General features: G+C 41.8%; 1 protein-coding gene across 1 annotated transcript in view; it reads right to left on the minus strand.

Annotated features, from left to right (window-relative positions):
* PDGFRL (platelet derived growth factor receptor like) overlaps positions 1-26,108 on the minus strand; it is a 218,645-nt gene that overhangs the window by 160,527 nt on the left and 32,010 nt on the right. The window lies entirely within an intron of this gene.

Raw genomic sequence — 26,108 nt, forward strand, 5'->3', positions numbered from 1 at the left:
ATTGTTTTTTTAAACAATAAGCAGCTTTTATTACTCCATGTTTCTTCATCAGCAGGCTAACAAAATTCTTGCAGTTGCTGAAAGCGCAATTTGTAGGATGTAGGCACACCCCCAGAACTATGTCTCCTAAGAGCCTTTTTCCTACACAGTGAGGGCACATTCCTGAGAGTCAAGGCAGCAGCATTCATTTGCTTGGAAAGAAAATAATGAATATATGCACATGAAGTAGAACAGAGAGTAGAACAGACAGACAATCAGGGTACAGATGGAGTTCTGTAGCCCTGAGATTGCAACGCTAGGTCGAATTTTATTACAGCAGAGGCATTCTGTCAGCCCAAGCAGAACTTTTTCTGGGCACACTAGATTTCTGTCAAATAAACAGGTATTTTCTGTACTTGTGCAGTGTTTGTAGCTACGTAAGTTCCAAGCTTTATTACATCTTTGTTAAAATTGAATCTTTCATTTTTCAGCACTGTAATACTTTGACTGGCCATTGCTCTGTCATGCAGAACTGTATCCAGATTAATGTTATATTATTTTTCTTGACAGATAGAGCTTTCTTTTGGTGATATTTAATAACCACTGGGTTTATTATTTTTTCCTGCATAAAGAAAGAAAAGACCAATAATTTTGAATAAACTCTGTTTCCCTTTTTTATGTTAAAATAAATATGCCAGGACAGAATGAAACAAAAACAAATGACCCTTTTTTGGAAAGAACACACCCCAAGATTATCTTGGAATAAAACATGTGGCTTGGTAATGGTGCACTAAATACTAGGGTTGCACCGATACCACTTTTTTAAGACCGAGTACAAGTACCCGCCGATACCGATTACCGATACTTTTTTTAATGCCATGTGACAGTGGCACTAATATGCAGCACTGATGGGCACTGATGAGGCGTGGACTGTGTTAGTAGTTTTTATTTTTTTTTTATTTTTTACAAATTTATTTTTTAAAATGTATTATTTTTATTATTTTTTACAATTTATATATATATATCTAGATATATATATATATATCTAGATATATATATATATCTAGATATATATATGAAATTTATTTTTTACAAGGATTTCTTTTTTTTTTTTTTTAGGGGGGTCGACAGTCAGTGGTTTTTTTTTGTGTTTTTTTAAAATTATTTTTAAAATTTTACTTTAAAATATTTATTTATTACAATTTTCCTTTTTTTCAACACTGTTGGAGGGTAGAGGGCTTTTGTGAGATGTCAGGGGTCATCTCCCCTTTGAGACATGGAAAGGGACTGAGGATAGAGATTCCCCATTCCCTTTCTCGGCAGCCTCAGCGGCTCCTCTCTCCATTCATAAACTGAAGCATCATAAACACAGTTTAAGATGCTCAGTTATGTGAATGGAAAGAGTCATTGATCACTAACTCTGTTCATTCAGAAAAGGAAGGAGCTGGTAAATGACATATTTGTCATTGAATGCACGTTTTTGGAGGCTACTGCAATCAGTCATACACCAGCAGCATATACTATCATATACTATCGGCTATTGAACAAAGAGCATTGAAACCACGATTGATGTTACAATTTTTAGACAGTCTATGCAAAGCCTAAATTTCTCAATACCTAACCGAGACTAAATAATGATTCATATTAGTACTCATGCCCGGAGGAGCTTCCAATGTCCTGCCTAAAATAACGCAGAAATTAGGATTGAAGGTTTGGCATAAAATAAGCTATTACTAGAGGGTTCCCGTGCACATTCAACAGTACTAATTTTTATTAATGTGGTCATGTAATTGAATACTGGGGAGCATGCTCTTGGCAAATGTTTATTTGAGACTTTACAGTGAAATAGCTTGCACAAAGTAAGTTTTTACTAAGGAACGTTTTGATAACACTTTATTAATAATTAGTATTTATTTGCATATATAGGCCATAAGAAAAGCCTTTAACAACATGGCAACATTTAGTACTCATTAATAAGTAAACCTTTAGAACAGGACACACAATGTGGGAACAATGGCGAACAACATGGCCAAATTGATGAAGCTTTTAGGCTGGTGTCCACATGACCAATGATATTATTTAAACATATGCATACTGTACATCCTCCATATCTGCCTGCATTGCCAATTCCACCTGTGTTGCTGTTGGAGAGTTCTTCTCACTTTGTGTCTAGTAAAATGTTGTCAGCAGGACGATCTGTCGAACGGAGAGCTAGTCTCTCCAGTGGAGCCCTAGTTAGTAGTAAAACATGACAGTGGTTCTAAGCCACTGAATATTCAATAAACATAAAGCAGTAGTCCTGGGTTTCTTAAATCCCCTGATATTTTGGACATATGGCAACAAATTGTGGAAATGGTCACATGATCCCCACAAATGACATCATAAAATCTCACTTTGGGTTTTATTTATTAGTTAATCAAAAAGGAAACATTCTGTGATTTGCACTATCAAACACAAATATAGTAGCCAAGTGAACCTGTGCTTAATTTAAAAGTAGGGTTGTCACCTCATCCCTTTAAAACAGAACATATATTAATTACACAGGTTCTGTGGCTGATTAAGGTGGTAATTAAACTCACTTGGTTCCTTATCTGCATTAAAATAGCCTTGGAACCTGTGTAATTAACACTGTATGTGTTTGGGTTTAAAGGGATGAGGTGGCAACATTATTTAAAAGTTTTTAAATAAAAGTGCTGTTTAAGCACAAACACCATGCTGTTAGCTTTATAATCCAGAAAAGCCTCTTATGTGCACTTCTCTGATTTAGTGTGCCTCTTTCTTACTGGGTTTATCCCTGTTTCTAATGAACAGGGAAGTCAATTGGTGGAGCACAGTCAGGAAAAGTCAGCCTCCAGTAAAACTAAATGTTGTCTCATGCATCTGACTTTTTTTCTGCCGCTGAACACAACTGCATTTTAGCTAATGTGCCCATGTAATAAAATGAGTTTACATGCATATGCTTCTAAATGCCGTAAATGAGCATGATTATGAGCATGCTCCAAAACAATCATTTTTTAGGAGTTTTCTGCCAGATTCAAACACAAAGATCAAGCATAGCAATAGTAGTAAGTGAGATAATTTTATTTTGCCCATGTATATGAGGCCTCAGAGAGGGGCATTGCCTTTTTGTTTTAATAATGGTAATAGATGACATTTGTGATGCCTTTTCTTAAAGTGATTGTAAAGTCTTGTTTTCTATTAAAATAACAAACATATCATACTTACCTGCTCTGTACAGTGGTTTTGCACAGGGCAGCCTGAATACTCCTCTTCTCAGGTCCCTGGCTGGAGCTCCTGGCCCCTCCCTCCTGTTGAGTGCCCCCACGGCAAGCAGCTTGCTATGGGGGCACCCGAGCTGAGCTGCAGCTCCGTGTATCCATTCAGACACGGAGCTGTGGTTTGGCCTCACCCCTCTCTCTCCTGATTGGCTAACTGAGTTTGATTGACAGCAGCGGGAGCCAATGGCGCCGCTGCTGTGTCTCAGCCAATCAGGAGGGACAGGCGAGGCACTCATGAACATTGCTGGATAGAGATGGGCTCAGGTAAGTATTGAGGGGGGGCTGAGTGTTGGGGGGGCTGAGGGGGGCTGCTACACACAGAAGTGTTTTTTTATCTTAAAGCGGTGTTCCAGCTGAAAAAAAAAAAATTAAAAGTCAGCAGCTACAAACACTGTAGCTGCTGACTTTTAATAAGGACAATTACCTGTCCAGGGAGCACCACCATTCTATCTAAGGGAAACAGGCAGTGGAGCCTTGTGGCATCACTGCCCGTTTCCTACTGTGCATTCGCAAGTCGCACGGCACTTTGTGAATGGGCGGCTCTCTTCTGGGATACACACAGGTCCCAGAAGACAGAGCGCCCAATTTCCCAGAACACCACATGAGGGATGAAGAGAAGGAACAGCTCCGCGGAGAAGGAAGTGGCAGATTAGGAAGACTGCCTAGCAACAGCCATTTTGGGTAAGTAAAAAAAATTTTTTTTTTCAAATGTTTTTTTAAAAAATGTAAAGAGCCTGTTTATGTATTTTTTTTTTTTTTCGGGTGGACCTCCGCTTTAATGCATAGAATGCATTAAGAAAAAAAAAAAATCTTCTGCCTATACAATCACTTTAACCACTTGCCCCCCAAAAGGTTTTACCCCCCTTCATGACCAGGCCATTTTTTCTATTCAGCAATGCGCTATTTTAACTGGCAATTGCATGGTCATGTAACACTGTGCGAAAATGAAATTTATGTATTTTTTTCACACAAATAGAGCTTTCTTTTGGTGGTATTTGATCATCACGGGATTTTTAATTTTTTTTATTATATAAATGAAAAAAGACCTAAAATTTTGAAAAAAATCCACATTTTTTTTTTTCATGCTATTAAATATTAAACTTATCCCAAAAATGTTTTTAAAAATAGAATTTCTTTGTGAATTTAGGCCAAAATGTATTCTGTTACATGCCTTTGGAAAAATAAAAAACCCCAATAGGTGTATATTACTTGGTTTGCATGAAAGATATAGCATTACAAACTATGGTATATATACTGAAACTTGCATTTATTTATTTTTTTTATACTAGTAATGGCGGTGATTAGTGAAATATAGTGGCACTGTGATAGTGTGGCGGACAATCTGACACTAGCTGACACTGGCTGGAGGGTACACTAACTGACTAGCTAACACTCATATCAATAGTGACACTAATACAGTGATCAGTGCTAATACTATGCAATGTCACTGTACTAATGACACTGGCTGTGAAGGGGTGATCAAGGGGTTGACTGTGTGCCTAATAATGTGTGTAAAATGTGCTGCTTTTACTAAACGATAAATAAAAATAAAATAAAACAATAAAAAAACAGCAAGATCGCCAGTCAGTATACAGAGCTCTGTGAGGTTTACCCACACAGAGCCCTCTTCCGTGAATGATGGAGCCGATCAGTGGGTCCCGGCTATCAATCATTGGCCAGGACCCACTGATTGGCTTGTGCTGTAACAATTCCCAGCCCAGCCAGGGCGGCGGGTGCGCGCGCCTTACCCGGAAGCATTGATCATGTACCAGATATGTTGTCCAGCGCACAGCACCCACCCTGCTGCAGTAAACGTTTGTGGGGGCGGTTGTTAAGCGGTTAAGTAAGATGTTTACTTTTCAAAATGATAACACTAGTAAGGTTTACTTTGTAGTGATTAGTGGAGCTCGTGGAAATACTTTCCTTTCCAGGATCCTAACATTTTTTAGAAGATGGCAAAGGATTGACTCTGTCAACATCTACCCACAACCAAGAAATCAGCTTTTACTGAATACAGCTTCAATTCTGAAATACCAGCTAAGGCTGAAAATCCTTGATAAAGTGAAAAATGTTATGCTCATTCATCCAATTTGTGATAAATATAGCCATTTGAACTAAAAATTCATAGCAGTTTTACAAGTGCTCAATGTGTGGACCAGCTTGATGGATTTTGAAAAGCACAAGATGTTCAGGAATTGTACTCTAATATTAAAATCAGAGAATGAAGTGATCCGACCTTGACGTAATAACTTCCTTCATCTGATATGCATATCCACTGTTCTTGTCTTCAATAAAGTAAATAAATAATATAAATAATTTTTATGGAAGTGTTTTATAAACAGGCATAACAGTATAGAAACAGAACACAAATATTCCATTATTGTGCAGTAGAGTTGCATACACGACAGCTGTTCCTGGCCTGTTTATTTTTGTGTCCTTGGTGCTAGTTGGTATGGTCTTTAGCTAGAGACTTCTTCCTCCTTTCTGCCGTTCAGTTGTTACTTTCACTTTCCAAGTAAAGTAATTGTCTTCTTACACTTCAAAACACTGGAAAACATTTACTGAACAGTATTGATCTATAGAACTATGTTGTATTCAACTTTTGTGTCTTACTGAAATGTGAAAGAGGAACTTCATCCTTATCATAAAAATTACCACAAGGACGCTTTTAGAAATGTTTAGTAATGGCAATCTACAAACTGTTATTGTAGATAATTGCAGGATTTGAATTCTTTGCAAACCTCATTTTTCTTTTCCTCCCCAGTCATCTCATAATGGGCAATTTCTCTAAGGACAGATGAATCTATCTCCCTTACTTTGTAGAACACTGCCTAGAACTCTGGGTCTGTCTCCTAAAACATGTGGCTTTCAAGGAGCTCAAACAGAAAGTGGGAAATCCGTAATCGTAAATAAAAGCAAAGCATGTCTGTTTAACTAATTAACCTAACATGATTTGATGTTGGCATGCAGAGTTGCATGACGATATGATATTTAAAGAGGGAGGAGTCCGCTTTAGCCACTTCCAGCACAAGCCAATTCTGGCACTTCGCTCCTACATATAAAAAGCATAATTTTTTGCTAGAAAAGTACTCAGAATAAAAAATGGCGGTCGTTGCAACTTTTTATGTCACACGGTGTTTACACAGCAATTTTTCAAACGCAATTTTTTTGGGGGGGAAAAAAAGCTGTTTCATGAATAAAAAAAAGCCACTAAAGTTAGCCCAATTTTTTTGTAATGTCAAAGATAATGTAACGCCGAGTAAATAAATACCTAACGTGTCATACTATAACACACGTGGAATGGTGCCAAACTTGGGTACTTAAAAATCTCCAAAGGCTTTGCTTGATTTTTTTTTACAGGTTACCCATTTAGAGTTACAGAGGAGGAGTTATTGCTCTCGCTCTAACAAACACGTGGGGACGGGGGCACTTTAAAAAAAAAATGTATTCTTTATTTTATTTTTACACTTTCCCTTTTACATTTTTTTAATCACTTTTATTCCTATTACAAGGAATGTAAACACTCCTTATAACAGAAATAGGGCATGACAGGCTCTCTTTACAGAGAGACATGGAGACGTGGGGTCTATAAGACCCCACATCTCTCCTCTAGGCTGGAAAGCCTGAAATAAAAAAATAAAATTAAAAAAAGGCCTCAGTCTTTCCAGCTAAAAACACAGCAGTGTTTACATCTGTCGAAGTGATGTCATAATGTTGCGCCCAGACTCTGAAGGTCATAGAGATGTCTGGGGACCATGTGGTCCTTGGTCAGCTCTATGGTAAACCTCTGCCGCCAGTAAAAACATCAAGCGGCTGGACAGCACCTAGGATAGTTTTGGCTTTGCAGGGAATCGCCGTCATATGACGGCCTATGGGTGGGAAGCAGTTAAGCTGCTTAAGGATAGTACCAAATCACCAAGTGACCATACTGTCTGCATACACTGGGTCCAAGGAGGTATGGTATTGCCTATATAGGCATTTGAAACAGAACAGTATGAAGCCTTTACACTCTGCTGCCTCAGTAGCACATGTTCTTGTTTGCAATCTGAGTGAGCACATGCTACAATACAGGCTCTGAAATCTGCTTGCAAATTACATGTTCTGAAGCAACTAACGATCAGATTAAAGCCTCTTGAATTAACATAATCTGTCTGTTCTTACTCATTAAAGGAGAAGTAGGGACAATGCTGTTTTGACCCTACTTCTCGTATGGTAATTTGTTCTGCACCCCTGCGACCTGTTTTTAGCTGACAGCAGACTAAAGTCTTTTTTTGGGCTGACCTCATTCAGCTGGTCCAGGTTCTGGATCGATCGTGACTTTACAGTCAGGATCCACCCAGATACTTGGACTGGCAGCTGGCTCAGCCTCTCAGTGAGCTGCTGGGGGACTGAGCCAGCTGCTCCTGCCGCCTCCACAGCCCAGAGCTCCAGTTTTAAATCAGGTCTTCCTACAGTTTGGAAAGCTATGCATGCATTGGATTTTCTGTAAATTAAACTTACTTGTATAACTACAGCAGGGGCGGATCCAGAACCTAGTCTCGGGAGGGGCAAAAAGAAAAAATATGTTTTTTTGGGGGCAATTTGTCGGGGAAATGGCTGGTGTTGGCGCTTCATTCAACCCGGCACTATGGTTGATATGGTGTCAGGATGATTGAAGCGCATTATTTCTATTATTACATTGTTATAAAAAATAAAATAGTTCAACTCACCATAATGCCGAATCAGTGGGAGCCCTGAGCGTGTCACTTGCCACCGTCACCTGCCACCAGATGCAGATTGTCACTTGCCACATCACCTGCCACACGTTGAGGATTGTCACTTGCCACGTCACCTGTCACCAGATGTGGATGTCGCCTAACACATGTTGTGGATTGTCACTTGCTGTGTCACTTTCCTGTGTCCCAGAGTCAGGCAGCAGATTATCAGTCAGGCAGCAGAGAGATGATGTCATCTCTCTGCTTCCTGCAGCTGCCTGCACAGTGAAGGCGGAACTGTACTGCAGGGATTCAGGGCGGGCGCTGGGCAGTGAGAGATGTCATCTCTCTGCTCCCCCGCCCAAGGCTCCCTCATTGGCCAGCCGTCTGCTCACCCACGAGCCGCCCAGCTGTTTGCCTGCTCTCCCTCCTACCGAGCCGCCTGACAGCCTGTGGAGCCCCTGCTCTCTAACCTGCAGAGCCGCCCGGGAAGCCGCCCGCTCTGTCACCTGTGGAGCCATCCGCAGAGCCGCGCGGGAAGCCGCCCGCTCTCTAACACGCGGAGCCGCACGCTCTGTCACCTGTGGAGCCATCCGCAAGTGAGGATTGTCACTTGCCACGTCACCTATCACCAGATGTGGATTGTCACTTGCCACGTCGCCTGTCACCAGATGCAGATTGTCACTTGCCACGTCACCTGTCACCAGATGTGGATTGTCACTTGCCACGTCGCCTGTCACCAGATGCGGATTGTCACTTGCCACGTCATGGATTGTCACTTGTCACGTCACCTGCCACACATTGAGGATTGTCACTTGCCACGTCACCTGTCACCAGATGCAGATCATCACTTGCCACGTCACCTGCCAGCGGTTACGGATTGTCACTTGCTACGTCACGGATTGTCACTTGCCATGTCGCCATCCGCAGAGCCGCCCGCTCTCTAACACGCGATGCCGCCCGGGAAGCCGCCCGCTCTGTCACCTGTGGAGCCATCCGCAGAGCCGCTTGGGAAGCCGCCCGCTCTCTCACCTGCATTCTCGGGGGGAGCAATTGCCACGTTGCCCCCCCCCTGGATCCGCCCCTGAACTACAGTAACTGTTGTTCATAGAATTATCCCTGCTCCTTGAGTTTCTGCGCTGTGATAGACTGTGATTGATTTCTGCCCCATGCAAATACTTGGTTTTCTGCGTAACTTATGGCTACATTGCTCACGATTGCACCAAAATGTCTCAGCAGGGATCTATGCACTCACTAGACATAGACCCCCAATATGAAGGTGATTTGCAACAAGTAGAGATATCTGATAGACCCTAATGCACAGTTAAGCCCTCCTTGAAGTTTAACTTTAGTTGAGAAAAAAAACAATCCCCTTTGGATTTTAAGAAATTTGTTGCAGATTCCTACCTGTTTCTGCTCTTAAGAAATAGCTGTTTGTCTGATCATGTCCTCTGGATACTGATCCTGAGTAGGAGAGTATGAGTTCCTTATAATCACCTAGTCCACTCTCGGTGTTCTGATGAGAAGTTGTAGTATCTACATCCCTTTAGAAGTAATTAGTCCTTAGGGTGTTTCTCACCAAAAATGAAACTTCTGTTGCAGGGGGTGCCTATAATTTGACTTGTGAAAATCAGTGATCCAATACCACCTGAAGGAAATTACATTTTTGAGGCAATTGGCAACGGCATACATAATGCCACAAGGTTGCCACAGTGAACTGAATTTTACAGAAAATGACAGCACTGCAGATTGAAAAAGAAAGGTCATATTTAATAACATTAAATTACAATATGATTTGTGTAGCAATTGTATATGCTATATTACTTTTTTTTTTTCATGAAAGTGGAGTTAGCCTTTATCAAAATTCTGAAACAAAAAAGGCAGACATCCCTGATAATCTATGATCTATGGAATACTACCATGCAATGCATAACTGGATCAACTGTGGGTATATGATTCTGTATGTAGAGGTTTTATATGTATTTATTCTACTTACAATTTTTTTTATCTATTGGATAGACTTATGTCTTTATTCAATCTGACTAACTATGTAATCTGACTGCTTCAAATGAAAACATGTAATGATGCAGAGCAACTAAAGCCTGGTACACATTAATAGTTTTTTTTGTTCAACCCAGTGGACTGAACGAAAAAAAAAACGCCGGACAGCTCAGGTTGGAGCCGCTTACTAACTATCTGACCTTAGTACAGCGATTCCCCCTGCTGTGCTATTGTGTTCTGATAGGGGGAACGCCGCCTTGCCCCGCCAGAGCACTGACCGGGAGCTGATCGGCAGCTCTTTTTCGGTCATGCCCCTTTGACACTGGCTGCAGTACACACGGGCCGAATGTTGGCTAGTTTCTATGGAACTAGGCGATGCCATCCAACATTCGGCCTGTGTGTAGTCTTAAGCAGTGCACTTGCAAAGCATAAAGGAACCTTAAAACATTCTGAAAAATATTCTTATTTTATATCAATACAACAGAGTCTCTGCAAGAATGAATATGCCTTACTAGTCATCATAACTAAGTAGTTAACTCATAACAGCTGCATTAAAGCAGTAAAAGTTAAAGTTTACTGCATTAAGAGGAAAGCTGTAATTGAGGCGCAACCTGCTCAAGCAGAGGTGCAAGCCACCAAAGTACATGCACAGGCGGAACCACAAGCTGCACAAGCAAAAGCACTGACAGAGGCACAAGTTTCCCGGGCAGAAGCAGCCCAAGCATGAGTACAGGCAGAAGCCTAAAGCTGACCATAGACAAAGCAATATTCTTGCCTGCACAACACAGTCAGTGTTGAGGGGGGGGAATTTCTCCCGCGGAGCCATTGTGATTTCCCAGGAGCCAGGGGAACACAGTGATTACTGCTAAATATATAATAGCCATAATCGCATGTAAAATCCAATAGGTTGGGTGTATCCAAGTTGATTGATCGGTATATTCTGCCTGCCCATACATGGCTTGAATCTCTGCCAGATCCGCAGGGACTGTCTTTGGCCAGTTTAGTTTTAACTAGACACAGTCTTCACTTCTTTACATCCATTCAAAGTCCAGATTTTATAAAGCTTGTCTGTGCTGTCAGAAAACAGAGGGCAGACAGCAAACATTACACACTGCAGAGCTCAGTGCGGAGAGCCCAGAGAGCTTGTTGGAGAGAAGAGACCCCCCCCCCCAACACACACACCACACAGGAATAGAGCTGAGGCTGCCAATCACAGGCTGTGTGCTGCAGGTCCCTCCCCTCTCATTTTTTCCTCTTGGTGTCAGAAAAACATGTCAGAAGTGATTCATGATGATAGCAGAAGAACAAAGTAGCAGACAGAAATGACGCTTAGCTCTCTTAATTGAAACATGATGTACACACTATAGAGGGATATGCTTTGTTCATATTTCATGTCTGAGGTTTACAAACCACTTTAAAGATGAATTGTACCCTTATAGAAATTACAAGAAAGCTACCCAAGCACATGCACAGACAGATGCCCAACTAAAAGCCCTCCAAAAGAAAAGAAGTGGTAAGTGCTGCTAAGCTAAATGTTTTAAAACATGTGATGGTGGAAGAAGCCTATTTTGACAAATTTTTATGAGACTGCAAGACAAATCTTGCAATTTATCCTAAGCTAGAACAATGTTAACACAATTGCACAGAACACTTCAAATACTGTACAAAAACCTCACAGTACCTTCACCAGCAGAGGAAGCTGCAGTAATAAACCACAGAAGTCACCTGTGCACAATGGATCCTTCTATACCTTTCAAGTTACTTATATCTTATCAAGCAACTCATGTGCCATTGCAGTCACTCAGTTTTAAAGAACCATACCATGAGACCACCAGATGTGAAGCCTTCACCTAGGCAGAACTCATCAGCTACTTCCATCTTCCATTGTCTCCTCCAACACCTAAGCAACGGGTATTAAATTAATAATGCCACCTTTGGCAATGGTGAAGGAGCACCTGTCATGACAAGACTTGATAGAAATTATACGACTGACCTTGCTAAGTACATGACCCTCACAGAACTAATTCACACCAGACTACAGAAGTTGGATATTCACAATTAGGTCAGTAATCAAGGACCTTAGCATCACACATAGGAACAAACTTCAACTGATAATAAAATGATTAGACCCAGCTATCAGACTATATTAAGAGAATGAAAACTGTTCACATCTATGAACCATATGAATTTGAAAAGGGCCTTAGTCTTACAAGATGGTTAGACCCAGCCATCACACTATAATAAAAGAATAAAAACTGTGCACATCTATGAAGCAGAAAAAGGCCCTAATCTTGCATGGGAGAGATTAGCACAAACTTAAAGCAGCCCAGAAGCAATGGAACTAGTCTTACGCAAAAAAAGTACAGCATTCTCCTAGATTGTTTAACATAGACAACCAGAATTTCTAGGAACTAAGTGATCCACTTCTTGAGCTTGAAATTGCCCAGAATTCAGAAGACCCACATCTACCAGGTCTTCACTAACTTGATGCTGGGCATGGTATGAACCCAGAAAAATGGGCATCAGTGGGTCCAAGGTATAAGGAGGAACTTTAAGTTCCAACTTTTTCCTTATGCTTTAAGTTCATCAAAGACTTAAAAGACATGGACAATATCCTTGATTATTGATTTGAGCAGTCTTAGTCTTCTCTACAAGAAGAGAAAATGTCACTACTAGAGACTCTAGAAATGTTGTCTCTGTTAGAAATACAAGAATTACACCAACTGCCAATCGCAACAGTGATAAAATGTGAAGGGACCCAAATCCTACTCTGTCATTCATGATAAACCACATTCTCTCAGGAAATGTCATGCATTCAAGGTTAGATGTTGTGCATCTATAGAGCACTGTTACAGAGACTATATACCTAAATGTAAGAATGTGACAGTGATAGGCATGTATCAGCATTACACCAAGGCCCCTTTGAACAGGACTTTACATCCACTGAAGTTCTTACATCCATGTCTGATCATGGTGTGGAGAGCCATGAACAGGCATTGCCAAGTATAAGGATGAAATGCAATGAATTACTGTATGTCACAAAGGACTTTTAGAATAAACCTGTGCTAAAAATAAGTTTGGTGAAAGTGTTTCCTCAGACACAACTGGAGAAAACTATTAGGATGTATGTTGTTTATCTGAGTTACATTTTTGCAGATCTGGCATCCCTAGATTGCTTATGTGTATCCAGAATCTAATGTTTGATACACTCCCATTTTTGGGAATTACTTGTCTAACATCTTATTCCTAGCTAACATCTTAACTCCTATTTTTTATTTATAATCAAAGGACGTACATACAGTTCAGTCGCATAGGTTATATAATTTTTTTGATTATCTTTATCTGATTGAATTACTAAATTTTTATGTATTATTTTTTCTGTTATAACATACTTTGAATTCTGTATGTGTTTGTTATTTGTTAGTTTAAATATAAATTTAATAAAATATACTGCTAACAGAAGAGATTTCTCGTCCTGCACCTATTGAGTACAATTAAATACCTAAATATATAGACAATATCCTTACAGAAGACGCAAGTCATGTATTCTTTGTTTATTTGGCTGGTTACATCCAACCACACAAGAACAATGGCACAATCATGCTTCTACTGCTTCTGAAGAACACACAAAATCCATGAACAGTTCAGAGTTTGTAACAATGGTGCCCTATGCCTGAAGCACCAACCTTGGTTGGATCGTGATTGGCATTATGATTGGCGTTATCAGCTCTTGTTTCAGTAATGAGTGTGCACACTTGTACAACTATTGTTGAGAGAATTCAAGACACAGAGAATTCAAGACACCCCCTTTATCCTTCAAAACTCATTCTACAGGAACTTGAAAGAGATACCAAATCTGACAACAAGATGATCAAGTCTACAACAAAGAGTCACCTTACAGCAGAGACAGCAGAGTCAGTAAAATGTCATCTCAAACCGTTAGTGAGGAGCAAGACTCAATAGGTGACCAGGAATCTACGAATACCAAGATCCTGCACAACAATGCTGATGTTCTTTAATTCATGAACTGTAACTAGTGATTCTAAATAACTATTTCAGTAGATGCTATAGAGTTGCTCACATAACCGAACACAACCTCAGGATAGTCCTGTAGATAAAACTACACCTGACAGTTACAAAACAGTAACTTCTCTTTACCAAGAGAATCCCAGCAAGAGCTCCTAAGAGTTTGATCCTACATTCCTGCATGCCTGATTCATCCATTAAGACCCAAGCTTACACATCTGATGAATGCAGATAGTAGTGCTTAATGATTCATACTCTGAATGGTCTATGGTTATGAGTGGTGTACCTCAAGGTTCAGTGTTGGGACTCTTACTTTCTAATACCTTTATAAATGATATAGGTTCTGGGATTAAAAGTACCATTTCAGTCTTTGCAGATGACACCAAACTAGGCAGTGGAATAACGTCCTTACAGGATGTCTCCAAGTTACAAGCCGACCTCAATGCACTGTTTAATTGGGCGACTATTTGGCAGATGAGGCTTAATGTAGATAAATGTAAAGTTACGCACTTGGGGGCCAAGAATATGCATGCATCATCCATACTAGGGGTAGTACAATTGGGGGGATCCGTAGTGGAGAAGAATCTGGGGGTTTTGGTAGATCATAAGCTCAATAATCGCATGCAATGCCAAGCTGCGGTTTCCAAAGCGAGCAAAATCCTTTCTTTTATCAAGAGAGGTATGGACTCCAGAGAGAGAGATATAATTTTTCCCCTGTACAAATCATTATTAAGATCTCATCTGGAATATGCAGGTCAATTTTGGGCACCAGTCCTCAAAAAGGATATCGGGGAACTGGAGAAAGTGCAGAGAAGGGCAAACAAACTGATAAGAGGCATGGAGGAGCTCAGCTATGAGGATAGATTAGAGGAACCAAATTTATTCTCTCTTGAGAAGAGAAGATTAAGGGGGGATCAATAATCAATCAATATGTACAAATATATAATTGGTCCATATAGTGAACTTGGTGTTGAGTTATTCACTTTACGGTCAACACAGAGGACAAGGGGGCACTCTTTACGCCTAGAGAAAAATAGATTTAATCTCCAAATACGGAAAGGTTTCTTCAAAGTAAGAGCTGTGAAAATGTGGAATAGACTCCCTCCAGAGGTGGTTTTGGCCAACTCAGTAGATTGCTTTAAGAAAGGCCTGGATTCTTTCCTAAATGTACATAATATAATTGGGTACTGACATTTATAGGTAAAGTTGATCCAGGGAAAATCCGATTGCCTCTCGTGGGATCAGGAAGGAATTTTTTCCCCTGCTTTAGCAAATTGGACCATGCTTTGCTGGGGTTTTTTCGCCTTCCTCTGGATCAACTGTGGGTATAGGATTGTGTATATGGGATTGTATGATATTAGTTTTTATTTATTTATTTGTTTATTTTTATGGTTGAACTAGATGGACTTGTGTTCCCCTCCTCTCAACTTGTTTTCAACCTGACTATCTATGTAACTCAAGCATCACACCAGGAACCCTGCTAACAGCGAAAGGCCTAATAAGGATGCAGTCTTACCATTACCACTTGAATTCAAGACACTTGTGCATAACTGAGAATTATCAAACACACACACTGTAGAAACAGTGACACAACAGTCCTACCCTACAACCATAAAAGACTAATGCCCCGTACACACGGTCGGATTTTCCGATGGAAAATGTCCGATCGGAGCGTGTTGTCGGAAATTCCGACCGTGTGTGGGCTCCATCGGACATTTTCCATCGACACACAAAGTTTGAGAGCAGGATATAAAATTTTCCGACAGCAAAGTCCGATCGCATCAATTCTGACCGTGTGTGGCCTGTTCCGACGCACAAAGTGCCACGCATGCTCAGAAGAAATTCCGACACGGAACAGCTCGGTCTGGTAAAATTAGCGTTCGCAATGGATACAGCACTTTCGTCACGCTGCAATGTTAAAAATGGTTTAATACAGTGCACTCTCTTCTTCTTTATAATGTGACAAGAATTAAGTAGTTTTGCTGCTCATATTCACACACACTTCTCACAAACTTTTTTTTTTTTTTTTCCTTGGGATTCCCTGAATATATTGTTATTTGTCACATCGTACAAAATTAAAAAAAATTTTTTTTGTTTTGATTTAAAGCCATTTTTCTTTTCGATTTTATGTTTGTATTTTTTCAAAGGCTGATCTTTGTTTAATGTTATTTTTAGTTTTACTCCAGACTATTTTTGTGTGTGTTTTGTGTGTCAAGTTACCACAACACCATTATTATCTTTTATTATTTAATCTCAAGGAGATTGTTTGGTGTTGGTGTCTCTTGTTAATTTCACATTGTATTTTTGAAATGTACCTGAATCCGAACAAACAAACTGTCCTTTTTGAAGTAAAACACACATAGGCAAGTATAATTCATACCAAAAATACTTTATTAAGGGCTCAGAACCAAACAAAGAGGGAGGCAACGCTGGATAAACAGGAGAAATTAGCGAAGGAGGACCATGTGTGAGTTCACAAAGTTGTGTATCAGATGTAATTTGGGCCCTCATCCCCTTATTAAGAGCCTCCAATATTAACGACTCACACATGAGTTGTTGTCCCTCCTCCATCCTCTGCATTTTAGAGGCAATGTTGGCAGTGAAGTCATCCTCCACAGTGTGTGGTGCTCCCAGGGCCTCTGTAGCCCTCCAAAAGAGGCCTATGGCAGCCTCCTCTAGGGCACTCCTCCTCCTGCCACTTTCTCTTTCCAGGTGTTGGGGAGGGACCTGCAGATCAGGCAGCCGGCTCGGCCCGGCCACCTCCTGGCTGAGACTTCCCTGTGTATGAAAAAGGGACATGGTTTTAGTTTTTGCATCATCAATCACAATCAGAAAATAGTACTCCAAACTAACATCTAGTTAACATCATTGATTGGACAACCAGCAATATTTAGAGGAATGCTATACCTGGCTCAATCTGGGCTCCTCCACATGTTGCTGCCTGGAAGGCCCAGGTTGGGCGTCAGAAGCCTCAGCTGGAGGGGAAGGAAGCGTGGAAGGAAGACTGGAGAGTGATGACCTGGGTTCAGTCTGACCTGCCAGAAAATGCAGCCTGTCATAGTACCACATCCTGGGGACATAGATGTCATCTGCTGCTCCGGATCTCTGCGAATCCTGGACTTTCTGGCGCTCCCTTACATATGTGCTCCTCAGGCCACCAATTAAGATCTTCAAATATGTTATGTCTGCCGTGGGGATCACCTGCTTCACAATTTCCAACAATTGATCCAGCGCTGCCTTCCTCTTTGTTTGGTTCCTGTAATGTGGGTGGTTGATCTCTCACAGACAAGGCAGCTCCCTGAACATGTCAATGAATATTGCCATGAAGTCTGTATCATTCAAGATATCCATTTTCACTGCAAGACACAACACAAGACAAACCCTAATGTCAGGCCAAACTCTACTAATCTTGTTACAATATAGGCCTCAATGTAGAAGCAGTATAGGCACAAGTATGTCTCTTACCTTCGTTCTTACAATCGGCGCCTCCAATGCTCCTTCCTCCGCTCACAGATCGTACGTAATACGCACGTGTGGTACGTTTTATACACACTGCGCATGCGTGTAACTCCACCCGCCCCTGACGTTCTTTCTAGTCTATTCCCTGCCCCTTTTCGTTCGGCGCAGTGGGTGAAGAGCACATGGCGGAGTCAGAGCAGGTGCGTGCTAATTACAGGAACGAGGAGGAGGAAAGCCTGGATCCGGACATGTCCCGATCCAGAAGGAGAAGATTTAAGGCCACAAATATGTCCTTTGGGGAGATGTTGGAGATGGTCGACATCCTAAAGAAGGCCGACTATGATGGAAAGTATGGACCTTACCCCAACCCCAATATCAGAAAGGCCAAGATCATTGCGAAAGTGGTCAAAAGTCTGCACAGGAATTTCGGGTTACGACGATCGAAAGATCAGCTCAGGAAGCGGTGGTCGGACCTGAAATTAAGAGAGCCCTGAGCAGTACAGAAAGATCCTGAGAGTGCTGCAAAAAAGTAAGTAGTTGTGCTGTGTTCCTATTCTTTTTGTCTTTATTACATTCCTGCTGCTCCATATGCTTTTCTTAAGTGTTGTACAGTTTAAAATGTCAATTTTAATGTTCATGGGCCCATTATTCGTTCGTATCAAACATTTTTTTTTTCGGCCTCTAAAACACCATTGTTTAGGCCATATGCATTTTCCTACATTTTTTAGGGCCTACTTGGATGCAAAATATTTGGTTGTGTAGATGGCTTTGTTACTAGAATGAAATGCAAACTAGATTCTATGTAAGAAGAGGACACTCAGCAGCTGTTTTCACATCTGGACACTGGAGCACTAGTGTGGGACACAAGAACACCCTTTTTATTAGGGGTGCACACAGGTGCTCCAGTGTATACTATAGGGGGGGCTCCATCTGTGAAGCTTGTACAAAACAGGTAAAGTATCGCAGGTTGACAAAGGACACTAAAAAAGCTACCTCTTGGAACTCTGCTAAAATTGACAATTGTACCCCACTTCCAAGCAATGTTTCATATTTATAGTTCTGCCATCAAATATCTGTGTGCTAATTATACCATTTTTGTTTCACATAGGGGAGAAAAGACTCGGAGGACACCCCTCATCCGAGGAGACCAGAGACCCCCCCACCTCTGGAAGAAGGTGAAATACCCCCAACCCAAGCTGAGCAGGAGGAGGAAGAAGATGTGGTAGAAATTGGCACCACAACAGGTGAGTGTCTGCGACCACAGGCTCATGTAAGTGATGGATGCTGGCAGATTTTTGATACCTGTTTTTGTTTGGTTTCTCTCTTTTTAGGTGATCGTGATGTTATGGATCGAGATCCTTTCACATCAGAAAGTGCCCAGATCCTGATCGGGGAGATCATGGGGTGTAATTTAGAATTGGAAAACCTCAAGAAAAAAATCAATGATGTGATTCAAAACAATAATAACATCATTGGTGTTTTGGGGCGAATTTAAAACCCCACAAAATCACTATCTTTTTTGTGTGCTACAATCTTTTAAATTTTTGAGCGATGTTTCGAAAAGCCAAATTTGGAGGATGCACACAGTGTGCCAACATGTGCTATCTGCCATAACGGGAGATCAAAGGACGCGTTTTGGGGGTGCAACCCCTTCCTCAATAATAAAGTAGCTGTGAGGAAGGGGTTGCTCCCCCAAAACACGTCCCTTGATCCCCCGTGATGGCAGCTAGCACATGTTGACATTCGTAAATTGGTGTGCATCTTCCAAATTTGGCTTTTCAAGGGGTGACTTCACCCCATCTGAACGCAATATCAAACACAGTTCCTAAATACTCATGTCTATTATTGCCTTCAAGTTTTACCATATGTGAACTTTGTAAGTTCAAGTTTTTTGTGTTTCTTGTTGGTTTTACACAGGCCTGTTTTATCGTAAATGGACATTTCTATTTTTGATAATGCCACCCCAAAAATTGTTATACAACAAACATGTTGGTTTGTTTTAACCACTTCAGCCCCGGAAGGATTTACCCCCTTCCTGACCAGAGCACTTTTTACAATTTGGCACTGCGTCGCTTTAACTGCTAATTGCGCGGTCATGCAATGCTCTACCCAAACGAAATTTGCGTCCTTTTCTTCCCACAAATAGAGCTTTCTTTTGATGGTATTTGATCACCTCTGCCGTTTTTATTTTTTGCGCTATAAACGGAAAAAGACTGAAAATTTTGAAAAAAAATGATGTTTTCTACTTTTTGTTATAAAAAAAATCGAATAAACTAAATTTTAGTCATACATTTAGGCCAAAATGTATTCGGCCACATGTCTTTGGTAAAAAAAATGTCAATAAACGTATATTTATTGGTTTGCGCAAAAGTTATAGCGTCTACAAACTAGGGTACATTTTCTGGAATTTACACAGCTTTTAGTTTATGACTGCCTATGTCATTTCTTGAGGTGCTAAAATGGCAGGGCAGTACAAACCCCCCCCAAATGACCCCATTTTGGAAAGTAGACACCCCAAGGAAATTGCTGAGAGGCATGTTGAGCCCATTGAATATTTATTTTTTTTGTCCCAAGTGATTGAATAATGACAAAGAAAAAAAAAAAAATTTACAAAAAGTTGTCACTAAATGATATATTGCTCACATAGGCCATGGGCTATGTGGAATTGCACCCCAAAATACATTCAGCTGCTTCTCCTGAGTACGGGGATACCACATGTGTGGCACTTTTTGGGAGCCTAGCCGCGTACGGGGCCCCGAAAACCCAGCACCACCTTCAGGATTTCTAAGGGCACACATTTTTGATTTCACTCCTCACTACCTATCACAGTTTTGAAGGCCATAAAATGCCAAGATGGCACAACCCCCCCCCCCCCAAATGACCCCATTTTGGAAAGTAGACACCCTAAGCTATTTGCTGAGAGGCATGGTGAGTATTTTGCAGCTCTCATTTGTTTTTGAAAATGAAGAAAGACCAGAAAAAATTTTTTTTTTTTTCTTTTTTCAATTTTCAAAACCTTGTGACAAAAAGTGAGGTCTGCAAAATACTCACTATACCTCTCAGCAAATAGCTTGGGGTGTCTACTTTCCAAAATTGGGTCATTTGGGGGGGGTTTGTGCCACCTGGGCATTCCATGGCCTCCGAAACTGTGATAGGCAGTGAAGAGTGAAATCAAAAATTTACGGCCTTAGAAAGCCTGAAGGCGGTGCTTGGTTTTCGGGGTCCCGTGCGCGGCTAGGCTCCCAAAAAGTCCCACACATGTGGTATCCCCGTACTCAGGAGAAGCAACAGAATTTATTTTGGGGTGTAATTTCACAAATCCCTATGGCATGTTTGAGCAATATAACATTTAGTGACAACTTTGTGCAAAAAAAAAAAAAAATTTGTCTCTTTCCCGCAACTTGTGTCACAATATAAAATATTCCATGGACTCGACATGACTCTCAGCAAATAGCTTGGGGTGTCTACTTTCCAAAATGGGGTCATTTGGGGGGGTTTTGAACTGTCCTGGCATTTTATGCACAACATTTAGAAGCTTATGTCACACATCACCCACTCTTCTAACCACTTGAAGACAAAGCCCTTTCTGACACTTTTTGATTACATGAAAAAATTATTTTTTTTTGCAAGAAAATTACTTTGAACCCCCAAACATTATATATTATTTTAAAGCAAATGCCCTACAGATTAAAATGGTGGGTGTTTCATTTTTTTTTTTCACACAGTAATTGCGCAGCGATTTTTCAAACGCATTTTTTGTGGAAAAAACACACTTTTTTAAATTTTAATGCACTAAAACACACTATATTGCCCAAATGTTTGATGAAATAAAAAAGATGATCTTAGGCCGAGTACATGGATACCAAACATGACATGCTTTAAAATTGCGCACAAACGTGCAGTGGCAACAAAATTAATACATTTTTAAAAGCCTTTAAAAGCCTTTACAGGTTACCACTTTAGATTTACAGAGGAGGTCTACTGCTAAAATTACTGCCCTCGATCTGACCTTCGCGGTGATACCTCACATGCATAGTGCAATTGCTGTTTACATTTGACGCCAGACCGACGCTTGCGTTCGCCTTAGCGCGAGAGCAGGGGGGACAGGGGTGCTTTTTTTTTTTTTTTTATTTTTATTTTTTTTCTTTATTATTTTTTTGCTTTTTTATCTTATTTTTAAACTGTTCCTTTCATTTTTTTTTTTAAATCATTTTTATTGTTATCTCAGGGAATGTAAATATCCCCTATGATAGCAATAGGTAGTGACAGGTACTCTTTTTTGAAAAAATTGGGGTCTATTAGACCCTAGATCTCTCCTCTGCCCTCAAAGCATCTGACCACACCAAGATCGGTGTGATAAAATGCTTCCCCAATTTCCCAATGGCGCTATTTACATCCGGCGAAATCTAAGTCATAAAATGCTTGTAGCTTCTGGTTTCTTAGGCCATAGAGATGTTTGGAGCCACTCTGGTCTCTGATCAGCTCTATGGTCAGCTGGCTGAATCACCGGCTGCATTCTCAGGTTCCCTGTTGAGACAGGAGAGCCAGAGAAAAACACGGAAGACGGTGGGGGGGGGGGGCATTTCCTCCCACTGCTTGTAAAAGCAGTCTAGAGGCTAATTAGCCGCTAGGATTGCTTTTACATGAAAGCCGACCGCTGGCTAAAAAGAATGATACCAAGATGATACCTAAACCTGCAGGCATCATTCTGGTATAACCACTCAAAGTCGTGAATGGCGTACCTGAAGACAAAAAAATGGTTAACAATAAAGCACAGTAAACTGTAAAGTATAAAAAATTGCATACCTGAAAAGCAAACATGATAAAACATAATAACAATAAAACATTGCAGAATAGAATACAGTAAAAAAGAGCAGAACAATAGAGAGAGAATAAAGAGAGAGAGAACAATAAAACGACAACTATTTTTTTTTATTTTTGTTTGTGTTTTTTTTTTTTTTTTTTACACTTTTTTTTTGTAACTGTAACTTTTATAACTGTAACCGGTTCCAGGTTCGGGTCTCTCAAAATGCGATGGCATCTTGGGAGACCCTGTGAAAGTGTGCCTAGTCTGTGCAATGCTGTACCCTACGCTAATACGCTAATACTCAACTAGTGAATGGTAGTGTTCAAAACATTCACCAATGCAAAGACCAGGATTGTCAGGACAGGAGGGACAATAATAGCGGGTGTCACGTCTATATCCGCGCTTGCTGCAGACACATCTTTTTTGGGGGGGGTTCGTTGGGTAGGGGTACTCGGGAGGACATATAAATGCCTCTCATGCAGCCGACTGCATTTGGTTGGGGATGTGAATGGGGGAAGTACGGGCGCTGCAGAAGCGGTGGGTTCACAAATTAGGATTGGCGAATGCAGCAGGAAGGGCACTATGGGCACGACAGGCCTATGTTTGTGTTTTTGGTGGCAGCGCGACACTACTTGTGCTTGCCACCTCACCAGCTTGAACTGCACTTATGGGACTCGCCACGTCACCAAGTGTTACTGCAGTGCTGGTTTGACTACGACCGGGGTGTACTAGGCCGCTGGCGCTTGCCAGTTCACCAAAACGCTACAAAAAAAAGTGACAGTGATCGATCGATACTGCACTTGGGTGGGCTGGGCTGGGCCGGGCGGAGGGGCAAAACGCAGGTGCTAGCAGGTATCTGGGCTGATCCCACTAACACTGCGTTTTTGGGAACCCTAAACTGCTGGGGACGCTAGTATAGATCTGATCGGATCAGATATTGATCCGATCAGATACTATACCACTAAGGGAGCTGTACGGTGCGTGTGTGGGTGTTAGCGGTACTGGCGCTAACCTGACGCTGCCTGGGGCTGGCGCTTGCCAGTTCACCAAAATGCTACCAAAAAAACTGTTAGCGATCGCAGGGATCAGGCCTGACTCTGTGAACGCTGCAGTTATGCGTTTAGTGTTTTGCAAGTGTCAGTGATCGATCGATACTGCACTTGGGTGGGCTGGGCTGGGCCGGGCGGAGGGGCAAAACGCAGGTGCTAGCAGGTATCTGGGCTGATCCCGCTAACACTGCGTTTTTGGGAACCCTAAACTGCTGGGGACGCTAGTATAGATCTGATCGGATCAGATATTGATGCGTTCAGATACTATACCACTAAGGGAGGTGTACGGTGCGTGTACGGTGCGTGCGTGGGTGTTCGCGGTACTGGCGCTAATCTGACGCTGCCTGGGGTGACGCATATCACCGCCGGGCGATCAGGGGGCTAAACCTTTATTCGGTAATAAAATATTTAAATATAAAATAAACAAACTAATCAGCGTCACCCGTAACAGTTATACAGTGATCACTGGTGAAAGGGTTAACTAGGGGGCAATCAAGGGGTTAAAACATTTATTAGATAGTATATGGGGGTCCCTGTCGCTATAAAACGCTGACAGCGAACCTAAATATTTACGTCCCTAACTAGCGTCACCAGCGACACTAATACAGCGATCAGAAAAATGATCGCTTAGCGACACTGGTGACAGGGGGTGATCAAGGGGTTAAAACTTTATTAGGGGGGGTTAGGGGGGTACCCTAGACCTACAGGGGGCTAATACTAACTGCCCTACCACTGCTAACTGTCACAAACTGACACTATGCAGTAATCAGGAAAAAAACAAAACAAAACAAAAAAACTGCTTGGTGTCAGTTTGTGACAGGGGAGGGGGGGGGGTGATTGGGGGGGATCGGGGGGCGATCGGGGGGGGATCGGGGGTGTTTAGTGTGCCTGGCATGTTCTACTGTGTTGTGTGTAGTGTTGTGCACTTACATGTCTTCTCTCCTCGGTGCTGGAACGGAAACTGGCCAGCCGAGGAGAGATGACATCACATCCTCTGCCTCTGTGTACTATACAGAGGCAGGGGATGTTTCTCATTGGCTGGGAGCGATCGCGAGGGGGGGGCCACGATCGGATGGTCTCCCCCTCATCTCTGATCGCTTCCAACCAAACGCCGACCGCCGATGGCACCGGGGGGGGGTCCGATCGGACCCCCCGCCCGAGGGAAGGCAATCACGTACCAGGTACGTGTTTTTGCCTGCCCGTGCCGCTCTGCTCACGTATATATGCGTGAGGCGGTCGGAAAGTGGTTAAAAACCGTTTCTAAATGCACATGTGATTGTGCAGGTATTAAAAAGTTTGTTAATCAAGAATGTGTGCATTATTGTCTCAATGCTACAACACTTTTGTGGTGATGTAATTGCTGTTTTCAGAGAAAATGGTGGTTATTTCCTAAGGGCAAATCCTCTTTGCACTACAAGTGCAGTTTCAGTGCAGTTTCAAGTGCACTTGTAGTATAAAAAGTGTATACGCCTTTAGTAAATAACAGCCAACAGTGCTTTGTATAAGGTTACACAATCACGCCATTTTCAGGACTCCACACATTTCTGTCAGCTAAAACAAACACAAGCAGTAAATGTCACCAAAGATTACATTTTTTTTAAATTTGATAAATGCTTCACAAATTGTCTGGCATATTGATGGCCCCCCTACCCGCAAAGAACTCAAGGTATCTTAACCGGACATCACGGGCACTCAGGGAGGGCAAGCCAGGACGGCCACTTTCAAGCGCCGTCAGGGTTGTATCATGTAGATTTCCGGCCTCAGGCCCAACTGAGCCAGCATAGTTGGCAGAATGTTGGCGTAAAAAGTTATGGAGAACACAGCACGCCAGGATTAGATGAATAAGTTTATACTCCGCCATATGGATGGGTGTCAGAAATAGGCGGAACCGGCTGGCCATGATTCCAAATGTGTTCTCCACCACTCTTCTGGCTCTGGCCAGCCGGTAATTAAAAACCCTCTGTTCTGGGGTTAGGGTCCTCATCGGGAATGGCCGCATAAGATGTTCCCCCAGCGCAAATGCTTCATCCGCAACGAAGACGAATGGGAGTCTTTCCACATTGTCCTCTGGAGGTGGCAAGTCCAAGCTGCCATTCTGGAGACGCCTGTAGAACTCCGTCTGGGCGATGACTCCACCATCGGACATCCGGCCATTCTTCCCCACGTCCATATACAAGAAGTCGTAATTAGCCGACACCACCACCAACATCACAATACTATTGAACCCCTTATAGTTGAAATAGTATGACCCCGAGTTGGGTGGTGGGACGATGTGGACGTGTTTCCCATCAATTGCCCCTCCGCAGTTAGGAAAGTCCCACCGCTGGGCAAAGTGGGAGGCCACAGTCTGACATTCCTGTGGCGTGGAAGGAAACTGTTGAGGAAAACAAAAATAAATTACTATTTTTGCACATAAACATGGCAAGCAGATTAGGCACAAACATTCTTGGCCAACCTCCAGATAGCATTTATTAAGGTAAATTAACACCAAAGTATAAGGTACACCTATCATATTCCCCCTCCCCCCATTCTCATGGGCCATTTCTAACATTATAGGGGGGGTGGAATCTTGGACAGGTAACCCTCTTCACTTCATTGAGAGATGAATGCCTAAATAATGGGTATTACTTGGAACAGCCCCTCCTTAGTTACACTATTGGCAGTAAACTGGACAGGTAAGAAGTGTCATAATACAAAGATATAAATACACACTGTACACATTTGAGGACATTTGGACATTATGATATTACCTATCAAGATAATAATAGAATACAAAAACTTTAAACAGTACCATTGGAAAGTATACAGGCAGGCC

Source organism: Aquarana catesbeiana, linkage group LG01 (assembly GCF_042186555.1).
Source record: "Aquarana catesbeiana isolate 2022-GZ linkage group LG01, ASM4218655v1, whole genome shotgun sequence".
Taxonomy (NCBI): Eukaryota; Metazoa; Chordata; class Amphibia; order Anura; family Ranidae; genus Aquarana; species Aquarana catesbeiana.